Here is a 9,501-nt window from a genome sequence, read left to right as displayed (position 1 = left end):
GAAGTCTCATTCCAGGAGCAGTGGGGAAAATCATGCAAAGAGATTGATGACTGGGGTGGACTTATTTTTAAGCATTAACTGATTAAAAAAAAAAATGAAAATAAGTCAATAGGAATGGGAGTGATTACTGGCCCTACTGCTGCAAGGACTTGGCTCACTGGACCTGAGGAAGGGGTGTTTCTGCAGGGGTTTCTGCACAGGCCACTGCTTGGGAGGTTCTTGAACCAGAGGTTGCAGTTAAAGCTCCTGCACAGCTTAGCATAATATTGGCTTCAGGGGCTTAGGCTTCAACACCTGACACAATGTTGACTGTCTCAGAGGTGAGACAGTGTTAAGAATACCACAGACTGAATACACGAGGTGTTAAGAACCTCAGAGATTGGGTATTAGTTAGTTCAGTCCCAGAGAGCAGGGCAATTGGCACTCCTAGAAGATGCATCTCTATACCTGAGCAGCTTGTGGTATGCTGGTCCCAGGACTCTGCAAGTGATACATGCGATTTTCCAATCTTTTTGAATCAACAGCACGTTCTCATCAGTTTGTAATTGTAGATCAGAGGATATTTTATCAAATATAATCATTGGGCTCTATAATTCATGAACTCTGCTTGCAACACATCTTCAATTTTTAACATTGTGAAAACTTGCAAGAGCTGCAAGTTTTGTGCTGTTTTTAATTTAGTTCCAACAAAATATAGCTGGAGGTTCTGTCATAAGATTAATAAACATGCATTATTTGGGAGGTTATTTATTATTTTAATTAGGTGGCATTATTTTTCCCCTCTGACAAAAGCAATCAAAATGACAAAAATTGAATTGGTGAAAATGCACTGATCCCCAAAGTTATAAATGTTGTTGGAAAATGTCAGGCACGTATTAAATTTCTTGAATGTTAACCAAAGAGGGTTAGTAAGGTAGATACACAGTGGCGACTTCCTATCAGTGAAGAATCTGGCTAGAAGTAGACAGAATTCTAGAGATAAATTCATCAAACCCTGTATAGATCAGGAAACTGATACTTAAGTTAGGTGCAGTGACCATTTCCAGTGACTTTGACCTTCACTGACAAAATGTCAGGCAAGACATAATACCGTAAGGCCAGGCGCAGTGGCTCATGCCTATAATTCCAGCAGTTTGGGAGGCCAAGGCAGGTGGATTGCCTGAGCTCAGAAGTTCAAGACCAGCCTGGGCAACACAGTGAAATCCCGTCTCTACAAAAAATACAAAATTTAGACAGACGTGGTGGCATATGGCTGTAGTCCTAGCTACTTGGGGGACTGATGTGGGAGGATTACTTGAGCCTGGGAGGTTGAGGCTGCAGTGAGCCAAGATCATGACACTGCACTCCAGCCTGGGCAACAGAGTGAGACCCTGTCTCCAAAACAAAATACAACTAAAGACTTAATACCAAGAACCAGACAGAATGACAATAATATTATAAACATTAAATCTCCAATATGGCATAATTTTAGGGTCTTAGACTTTGACTTATTATAGGATTGTCTGGTCCAGTATTAAAAACTGTTGCAGATGGTTATCTGCTCTTCTTTGACTGCTTCCCTTGGTCGGACATTGTATTCTCCCATAGCAGCTCATTCTGTTATGCAGTAGCTGTTTATGTTGGAAAGTCTTCACACTGAGCTGGTGTTATCCTTATAATTTCACCTACCTCAAGCTGAGATCTGCAAGTGTTAGCCCGTGACAATTATATTTGCTCGAGTTCTCTTCTTTTCCAGGTAAGATACCTCTAATTCTCAGAGTTGTATGTCATATGTGAAGCAAAAGTAAAATAAAAAAAGAGGAGAGAAAATAATGTGTTTTGGCCAATTACTAGAACTCAAGGAGTTAGGTTTACTCTGCATCATCAAATGCAAGCTTCTCAACCTTTTGAGTCAACAGAATATCCTTGTCAGTCCCTAACTGAGCTCTGAAAACCAAGAATTCCAGTTGCAGTGCACACTTGATTTTTAAATTGTAGCAAGAACTAGCTAGCCTGGGCATGGTGGGTTATCCTTATAATTCCAGCACTTTGGAGGCTTGGGTAGAAGGATTGCTTGAGCTCAGGAATCTAAGATAAGACTATCTTGGGCAACATAGCAAGACACCATCTCCACACAAAATAAAAAAAATTAGCCAGGTGTGGTGGCACATGCCTGTAGTCCCAGCTACTCAGGAAACTGAAGCCAGAGGATGGCTTGAGCCTGGGAGATCAAGGCTGCAGTGAACTGTGATTGTGATACTGAACTCCAGCCTGAGCAACAGAACAATACCCTGTCTTACACATACACAAAAAAGAACTAGCTATACTGAAAAAATAGGACAATTGGCTGAGCGTGGTGGCTCACACCTGTAATCCCAGCACTTTGGGAGCCCAGGGCAGTCGGATCACATGAAGTCAGGAGTTTGAGATCAGCCGGATTAATATAAAGAAACCTTGTCTCTAATAAAAATACAAAATTAGCCAGGCATGATGGCACGCGCCTGTAATCCCAGCTACTCGGGAGGCTGACGCAGGAGAGTCGCTTGAACCCAGGAGGCAGAGGTTGCGGTGAGCCGAGATCGTGACATTGCACTCCAGCCTGAGCAACAAGAGTGAAACTCCGAATCAAAAAAAAAAAAAAAAACAATTATAACACAAAGGAGAGTATTAGCATCCCAAAAATTTACACTTTTTACTTGTTAAAAGTCTGAGATCACTAAGTTAATATAAGAATCTATAGACTGCATATTGCGCTAAAACATAATAGTACTCAAAACACTGCAGCTTTGTTATAAAAAATAAAATTCTTAATCGTTATTTAACTCATCTTTAAATAAAGAAAGAAAACATTTCTTTTTACCTCTTGCAATATTAAAATTCCAGGAAACAACTGATATGCTAGTATATTCTTAGCTAAGATTTAAATTAGATCTGAGAAAGTTGTGCATGTGTCATTTTCAATGGTTCATAAAGCATAAAAACACAAATTTACGTTGATTTTTTATTCTAATTTAAATCCTAGAGGGAATTCTTTTCTTTATTTTCCAGAAAATCTAGTACATGGACAGTGTTTATTTAAATATGTACAAATATAATTGCCCTCATGAATTCAAAGTATAAAATTACTTAGTTCTTAAACCAAAAGGCAGATGAACATACACACTGTGATGGTTAATACTGTGTGTCAACTTGATTGGATTGGAGGATACAAAGCATTGATCCTGGGTGTGTCTGTGAGGGTGTTGCCAAAGGAGATTAACATTTGAGTCAGTGGGCTGGGAAAGGCAGACCCACCCTTAATCTGGGTGGGCACAATCTAATCTGCTGCCAGAGAGGCTAAATACAAAGCAGGCAGAAAAAAAAAAAAAAATGTGAAGAGAGACTGGCTCAGTCTCTCAGTCCACATCTTTCTCCTGTGCTGGATGTTTCCAGCCCTCAAACTCCAAGTTCTTCAGTTTTGGAATTCGAACTGGTTCTCCTTGCTCCTCAGCCTGCAGATGGCCAGTTGTGGGACCTTGTGATCATGGAAGTTAATATTTAATAAAGTCCTCTGTATATAGATATATCTACTGCATTAGTTCTGTCCCTTTAGAGAACTCTAATACACACACTCATCTAACAAACCTAGCCACACCAAAGCTACAGAGATATTGATGTTTCTTCAGAGACTGATTTACCTATGGACAAAAGCATTTTTAAAACACAGTCTAAGACATCAGAGACAAATCAATTTGACTGGAATTTTGTTACTTACAAACTGCTTTGAGTCTGGCAGGATTTTCAAATTCTGACCCTAACTAAATTTGGCTCTATGTAAATTTGTAGTTAAAATGTTTCACTCTGGGGTAGGTCTATAACCATTTATTTACTCATATATTACATGTCTTTTTGGCTGAAGAGAACTGGAAAAAAGTGGACTCTATTTATTAGACTGCCCACGAGAAGAATAAGTCCAATGAAAACATTTTTGTTAATATTTCCCATTTGTTTGCTAGGATAATAGTGGTGTTAAACTTGAGAGATGTATGTATGTGCATGTTTAAATCAAATTTGGTAATTAATTGTTTTATACAATGATCATTCAATTTGCTTAGCGCCTACTACATGCTAGGCATTTGCAAAATGTTGGAAGAGATTTAAAGACAAATAAGATAGTTCTCATTCCACATTGTGATTGGTGAAACTGATACCTGAAGAAATAATTATGATACAGCATGGTATATTATCAGATATAAAAATTGTTGTTGTAATATAAAATAACATTATAGGCTGGGTACATTGGCTCATGCTTATAATCCCAGTACTGTGGGAGGCCAAGGTGGGCGGATCACCTGAGGTCAGGTATTGAAGACTAGCCTGGCGAACATGGCAAAACCCTGTATCTACTAAAAATACGAATATTAGCAGGGCATGGTGGCAGGTGCCTGTAATCCCAGCTACTAGGGAAGCTAAGGCAGGAGAATTGCCTCAACCCGGGAGGCAGAAGTTGTAGTGAGCCAAGATCGCACCATGGCACTCCAGCCTAGGCTATAGAGTGGGGCTCTGTCTAAAATAAATAAAATAAAATAACATACTGTACTACAGTAGAAAGATTCAAATACGGCCGGGCGCGGTGGCTCAAGCCTGTAATCCCAGCACTTTGGGAGGCCGAGGCGGGTGGATCATGAGGTCAAGAGATCGAGACCATCCTGGTCAACATGGTGAAACCCCGTCTCTACTAAAAATACAAAAAATTAGCTGGGCATGGTGGCGCGTGCCTGTAGTCCCAGCTGCTCAGGAGGCTGAGGCAGGAGAATTGCCTGAACCCAGGAGGCGGAGGTTGCGGTGAGCCGAGATCGCGCCATTGCACTCCAGCCTGGGTAACAAGAGCAAAACTCCGTCTCAAAAAAAAAAAAAAAATAAAAAAAAAATAAAAGATTCAAATACAAGTTCCATGTAGAGTGAAGACTTTAAAGCTATACTGAATGATGCAGAAATTTTTAAAGGTTAAAGTTGTAAGATGAAATTGCCCAACTCTTTCAAGACCTTTTATTTTGCACATTTCTGATTAAACAAAGCATATTGTGTCTCTCTTTCTAGCTTTCTAAGCACCTCAACTTTGCTTAAATCATTCTAAAAGATTTTTCAGAGAATTTCATGGAAGAGATCATTTTGAGCTAAGCCTTTAGGAAATGAGGACTTTCTGAGCAGGAAGGAAACTGAATACCATTCCAGATATGAGAAACTAGGGGTACAAAGGCAGAGAGGTGAATTCTGGGGAATGGGAAGCATTAGGCTGCTTATTGGGGTGTGAGAAGGGAAAAGGTAGCAGATGCAACTAGAAAGGAGCCAGAGCCAGGATATGAAGGGTCTAATAAACATCCTCAGGCAACAGAGAAAGGACGGAACATCTTTTGTTTTGTTTTTTACTGTTATTTGTAAATAATTACCAGTTTACAGAAAAGTTGAAAGTATGACTAGTATAAGGAATGCCTGTATATCCTTTATCTAGTTCACCTATTGTTAATACTTTATCCTACTTGCTTTTTTGTTTGGCCTCTTTCTTCTTTTTCTTATAAATACATATGTGTATGTGTGTGCACATATACGTTACACACACACACAAAGAATTTTTTCTGTACCATTTGAAAATAAATTGATGGATCATTATGACCTTCTTCTAAATATCTCTGTTCTTTTTTGGTAAAAATAGGGCTATTCTCTTTTAACCACAGAATAGTTATCAACTTTAGTAAATTTAACCCTAATAAAATACTTTTATCTACCCTGAAATTCATATGCCAGTTTTGTCAATTAAAGCAATATCTGTTATGACATTTTTCCTCTTCCAGAACAGGATCAGGTCTAAACTAAAGTATTGTACTTAATTGTCATGACCATTTACTATTTTAATGTAGAACAGTCCTGTAGCCTTTCTGTGACTTTTATGATTTTTGACATTTTAAAAATAACATAGTCCACTTTATTTTTAATAGAATAATTCTCCAGAAAGGCCCTGGGGAAGGGAGAAAGCTTTTCTGGCAATTAACATCAGCAACCCACCAAGGAACCAGTGGAAGAAATCCAAGATGGCTAAGTGCGGCTGGTACACACCTCTTCTGTGGAGAGGATAAGAAATGGCAAGTAGATATTCATACTTCGAATAGATCATCTAAGAGAAAACACTAGAATTCAACAGGAAAGTGGTAGGAAGCATCAAAAGCAAAGGAGAGGGAAATGGGGCAAACTACTGAGCCAAGATCAGCTGGAAGCTGAGAAAACCTCCCTTAAACAGGGAAAGGGCAAGTGAATGACCCCCAGGGCTCCACATTTCCACCATGGACTTCTACATTCCTAGCCACAGAAAGCGCCTTGACCCTCATGAGCCCCCAGACTAACACACAGAGACACTTAGAGAGTGTGTAGAAGCCCTACTCCAGAAAGAACCCTCACACTAGTCCCATAGGCTTCCGAACCCTAAGCAACTGCCACATGGCACCATTCTGAGAACTCAGCCCCCACAGGACTGTCAAAGGAGAGGGGAGGCTGGCACTTTTACACACACCAAGGACAAATCTTAACTTCCTCCTCTGCCACAGGCTGTTGCTGGGTCAAAATCTGAGAAAACTGCACACCCCGTAGCTGCCTTCCTAAACTGCTCTCACTCAGCGTGGCCCCACCCTCCTCAGAGACAGGCCCACAGCACCAGCCACTACTGTCCCCCCCGAGCATTCTGCCAGCAGCCTGGGAACCACCGGCCTGTGCTGATTACAGGCAGAGCTTGGACACACTAGCAGAGGGCCTAAGGACAAATCCACAGTCCTGGTCCTGTCCCCCTGGTTCTCAAGCATGCTGTCCAAGGGCCTGGAGATTGCCCTGCCCAGCCACTGTTGGCAGCTGAACACTTATTACACAAAATGAAAAGCAAAAACAACCAGCAATAGCTATACTTACATCAGATAAAACACACTTTAGCCTTTCCAACTTGGACCTGGCAGAATGGCTTCAGCAAAGAAGGGTGGCAAGAAGAAAAAGGGCCGTGCTGCCTTCAATGAGGTGGTGACCCGAGAATACACCGTTAACATTCACAAGCGCAGCCATGGAGTGGGCTTCGAGAAGCGTGCCCCTCAGGCACTCAAAGAGATTCGGAAATTTATCATTGAAGGAGATGGGAACTCCAGATGTGTGCGCAGATACTAGGCTCAACAAAACTGTCTGGGCCAAAGGAGTAAGGAATGTCCCATACTGAGTCCGTGTACAGTCGTCCAGAAAACTTAATGAGGATGAAGATTCACCAAATAAGCTCTATACTTTGATTACCTATGTACCTGTTACCACTTTCAAAAATCTACACAGTCAATGTGGATGAGAACTAATTGCTGATCATCAAATACATCAAATAAAGTTATAAAATTGCCTTCAAAAAAAAAACACTTTAAGTCAAAAACAGTAAAAAACAAACAAACAAACAAAAAGCTACTATACAATGATAAAGGCTCCAATCCAGCAAAAGGAAATAACAATTCTAAAAATATATGCACTCAGCACTGGAGCACCCAGATCTGAAAAGCAAATATTACCAGATCTAAAGAAAGAAACAGACTGCAATAAAACAATAGTGGGGGACTTCAACACCCCACTCTCAGCATTAGGTAGATCATCTAGATGGAAAAATCAACGAAGAAGCAGTGGATTTAATCTGCACTTTAGGCCAAATGGACCCAACAGATATTTATAGAACATTTTATCCAACAACTACAGAATATACATTCTCATCAGCACATGGAATGTTCTTCAGGATAGACCATATATTAGGCCACAAAAGAAGTCTCAACATTTTTTAAAATCAAATTTATATCAAGTATCTTCTCAGATTACAGTGGAATAAGACTAGAAATCAATACCAAGAGGAACTTTGGAAACTATAAAAATACATGGAAATTAAACAACAGTCCTGACCAACCACTGACTCAATGAAGAAAGTAAGATGGAAATAAAACAATTCTTAAAACAATGAAAATATAAACACAACACATCAAAATCTATGGGACACAGCAAAAGCAGCGCTAAGTGGGAAGTTTATAGCAATAAACACCTAAATAAAAAAAAATAGAGGCTGGGCGCAGTGGCTCATGTCTGTAATCCCAGCACTTTGGGAGGCCGAAATGTGCAGTTTGCTTGAGCCCAGGAGTTTGAGACCAACCTGGGCAACATGGCAAAACACTGTCTCTACAAAACACACAAAATATTAGCTGGGTGTGGTGGTACATACCTGAGTCCAAGCTGCACAAGAGGCTGAGGTGGGAGGATCGCTTGAGCCCAGAAGGGAGAGGTTGCAGAGACCTGAGATTGTGCCACTGTACTGCACTTGGGCATGTGCAAGAGAGTGAGACCTTAACTCAAAAAAAAAAAAAAAAAATTTGGGATTGGGTACAGTGGCTCATGCCTATAATCCCAAAACTTTGGAAGGCTGAGGCAGGTGGATCACCTGAGCTTAAGAGTTCAAGACCTGGGCAATATGTTGAAACCCTGTCTCTACCAAAATATACAAAAATTAGCGCAGTATGGTGGCACACACCTGTAGTCTCAGCCAGCCCAGAGGCTGAGATCGGAGGACTGCTTGATCCTGGGAGGCAGAGGTTGCAGTGACCCAAGGTCTCACCACTGTACTCCCAGCCGGGTGACAGAGACCTTGTCTCAAAGAAGAAAAAAGAAAGATTTCAAGGAAACAAACTAAGGATATATCTTGAGGAACTAGAAAAGCAAGAACATACAAAACTCAAAATTAGCAAAAGGGTAATAAAGGTCAGAGCAAAACCAAACAAAACAGAGTCTAAAAGAAAAAAAAGTGCAAAAGATTAGTGAAATAAAAAGTTGTTTTTTCTTTTTCTTCTTTTTTTTTTTTTTTGAGACAGAGTTTCACTCTTATTGCCCAGGCTAAAGTGCAATGGTGTGATCTCGGCTCACCACAACTTTCGCCTCCCAGGTTCAAGTGATTCTCCTGCCTCAGCCTCCTGAGTAGTTGGGATTACAGGCATGTTCCCCCACGCCCTGCTAATTTTTATATCTTTAGTAGAGACAGGGTTTCACCATGTTGGCCAGGATGGTCTCGATCTCCTGACCTTGTGATCTGCCCACCTCGGCCTCCCAAAGTGCTGGGATTACAGGCGTGAGCCACCGTGGCTGGTCCAAAAAGTTGTTTTTTTCGAAAAGACAAACAAAATTGATAAACCACTAGCTGAAGACCCAAATAAACAAAATTAGAAATGAAAAAGGAGACATTATAACTATACAACTGATACCACAGAAATACAAAACATCATCAAAGACTTTTATAAACAACCATACATTAACAAACTGGAAAGCCTAGAGGAAATGAATGAATTTCTGAAAACATAAACCCAACCAAGATCGAATCAAGAGGAAATAGGAAACTTGAATAGACCAATCATGAATAGCAAAATTGGCCGGGCGAGGTGGCTCATGCCTATAATCCCAGCACTTTGGGAGGCCAAGGCGGGCAGATCACGAGGTCTGAAGTTC

The 9,501-nt window shown here is 40.6% G+C and overlaps 1 pseudogene; it reads left to right on the top strand.

Annotated features, from left to right (window-relative positions):
- Positions 1 to 4,902: 4,902 nt before the first annotated feature.
- On the top strand, positions 4,903 to 7,725 carry LOC116560777 (annotated as a pseudogene).
- Positions 7,726 to 9,501: the final 1,776 nt, after the last annotated feature.

Source organism: Sapajus apella, unplaced genomic scaffold (genome assembly GCF_009761245.1).
Source record: "Sapajus apella isolate SASKATOON/1434 unplaced genomic scaffold, GSC_monkey_1.0 scaffold27, whole genome shotgun sequence".
In the NCBI taxonomy this organism is placed as follows: domain Eukaryota; kingdom Metazoa; phylum Chordata; class Mammalia; order Primates; family Cebidae; genus Sapajus; species Sapajus apella.
The sequence above is the reverse complement of the archived record's forward strand: the minus strand, read 5'-3'. Positions and strand labels throughout refer to the sequence as shown.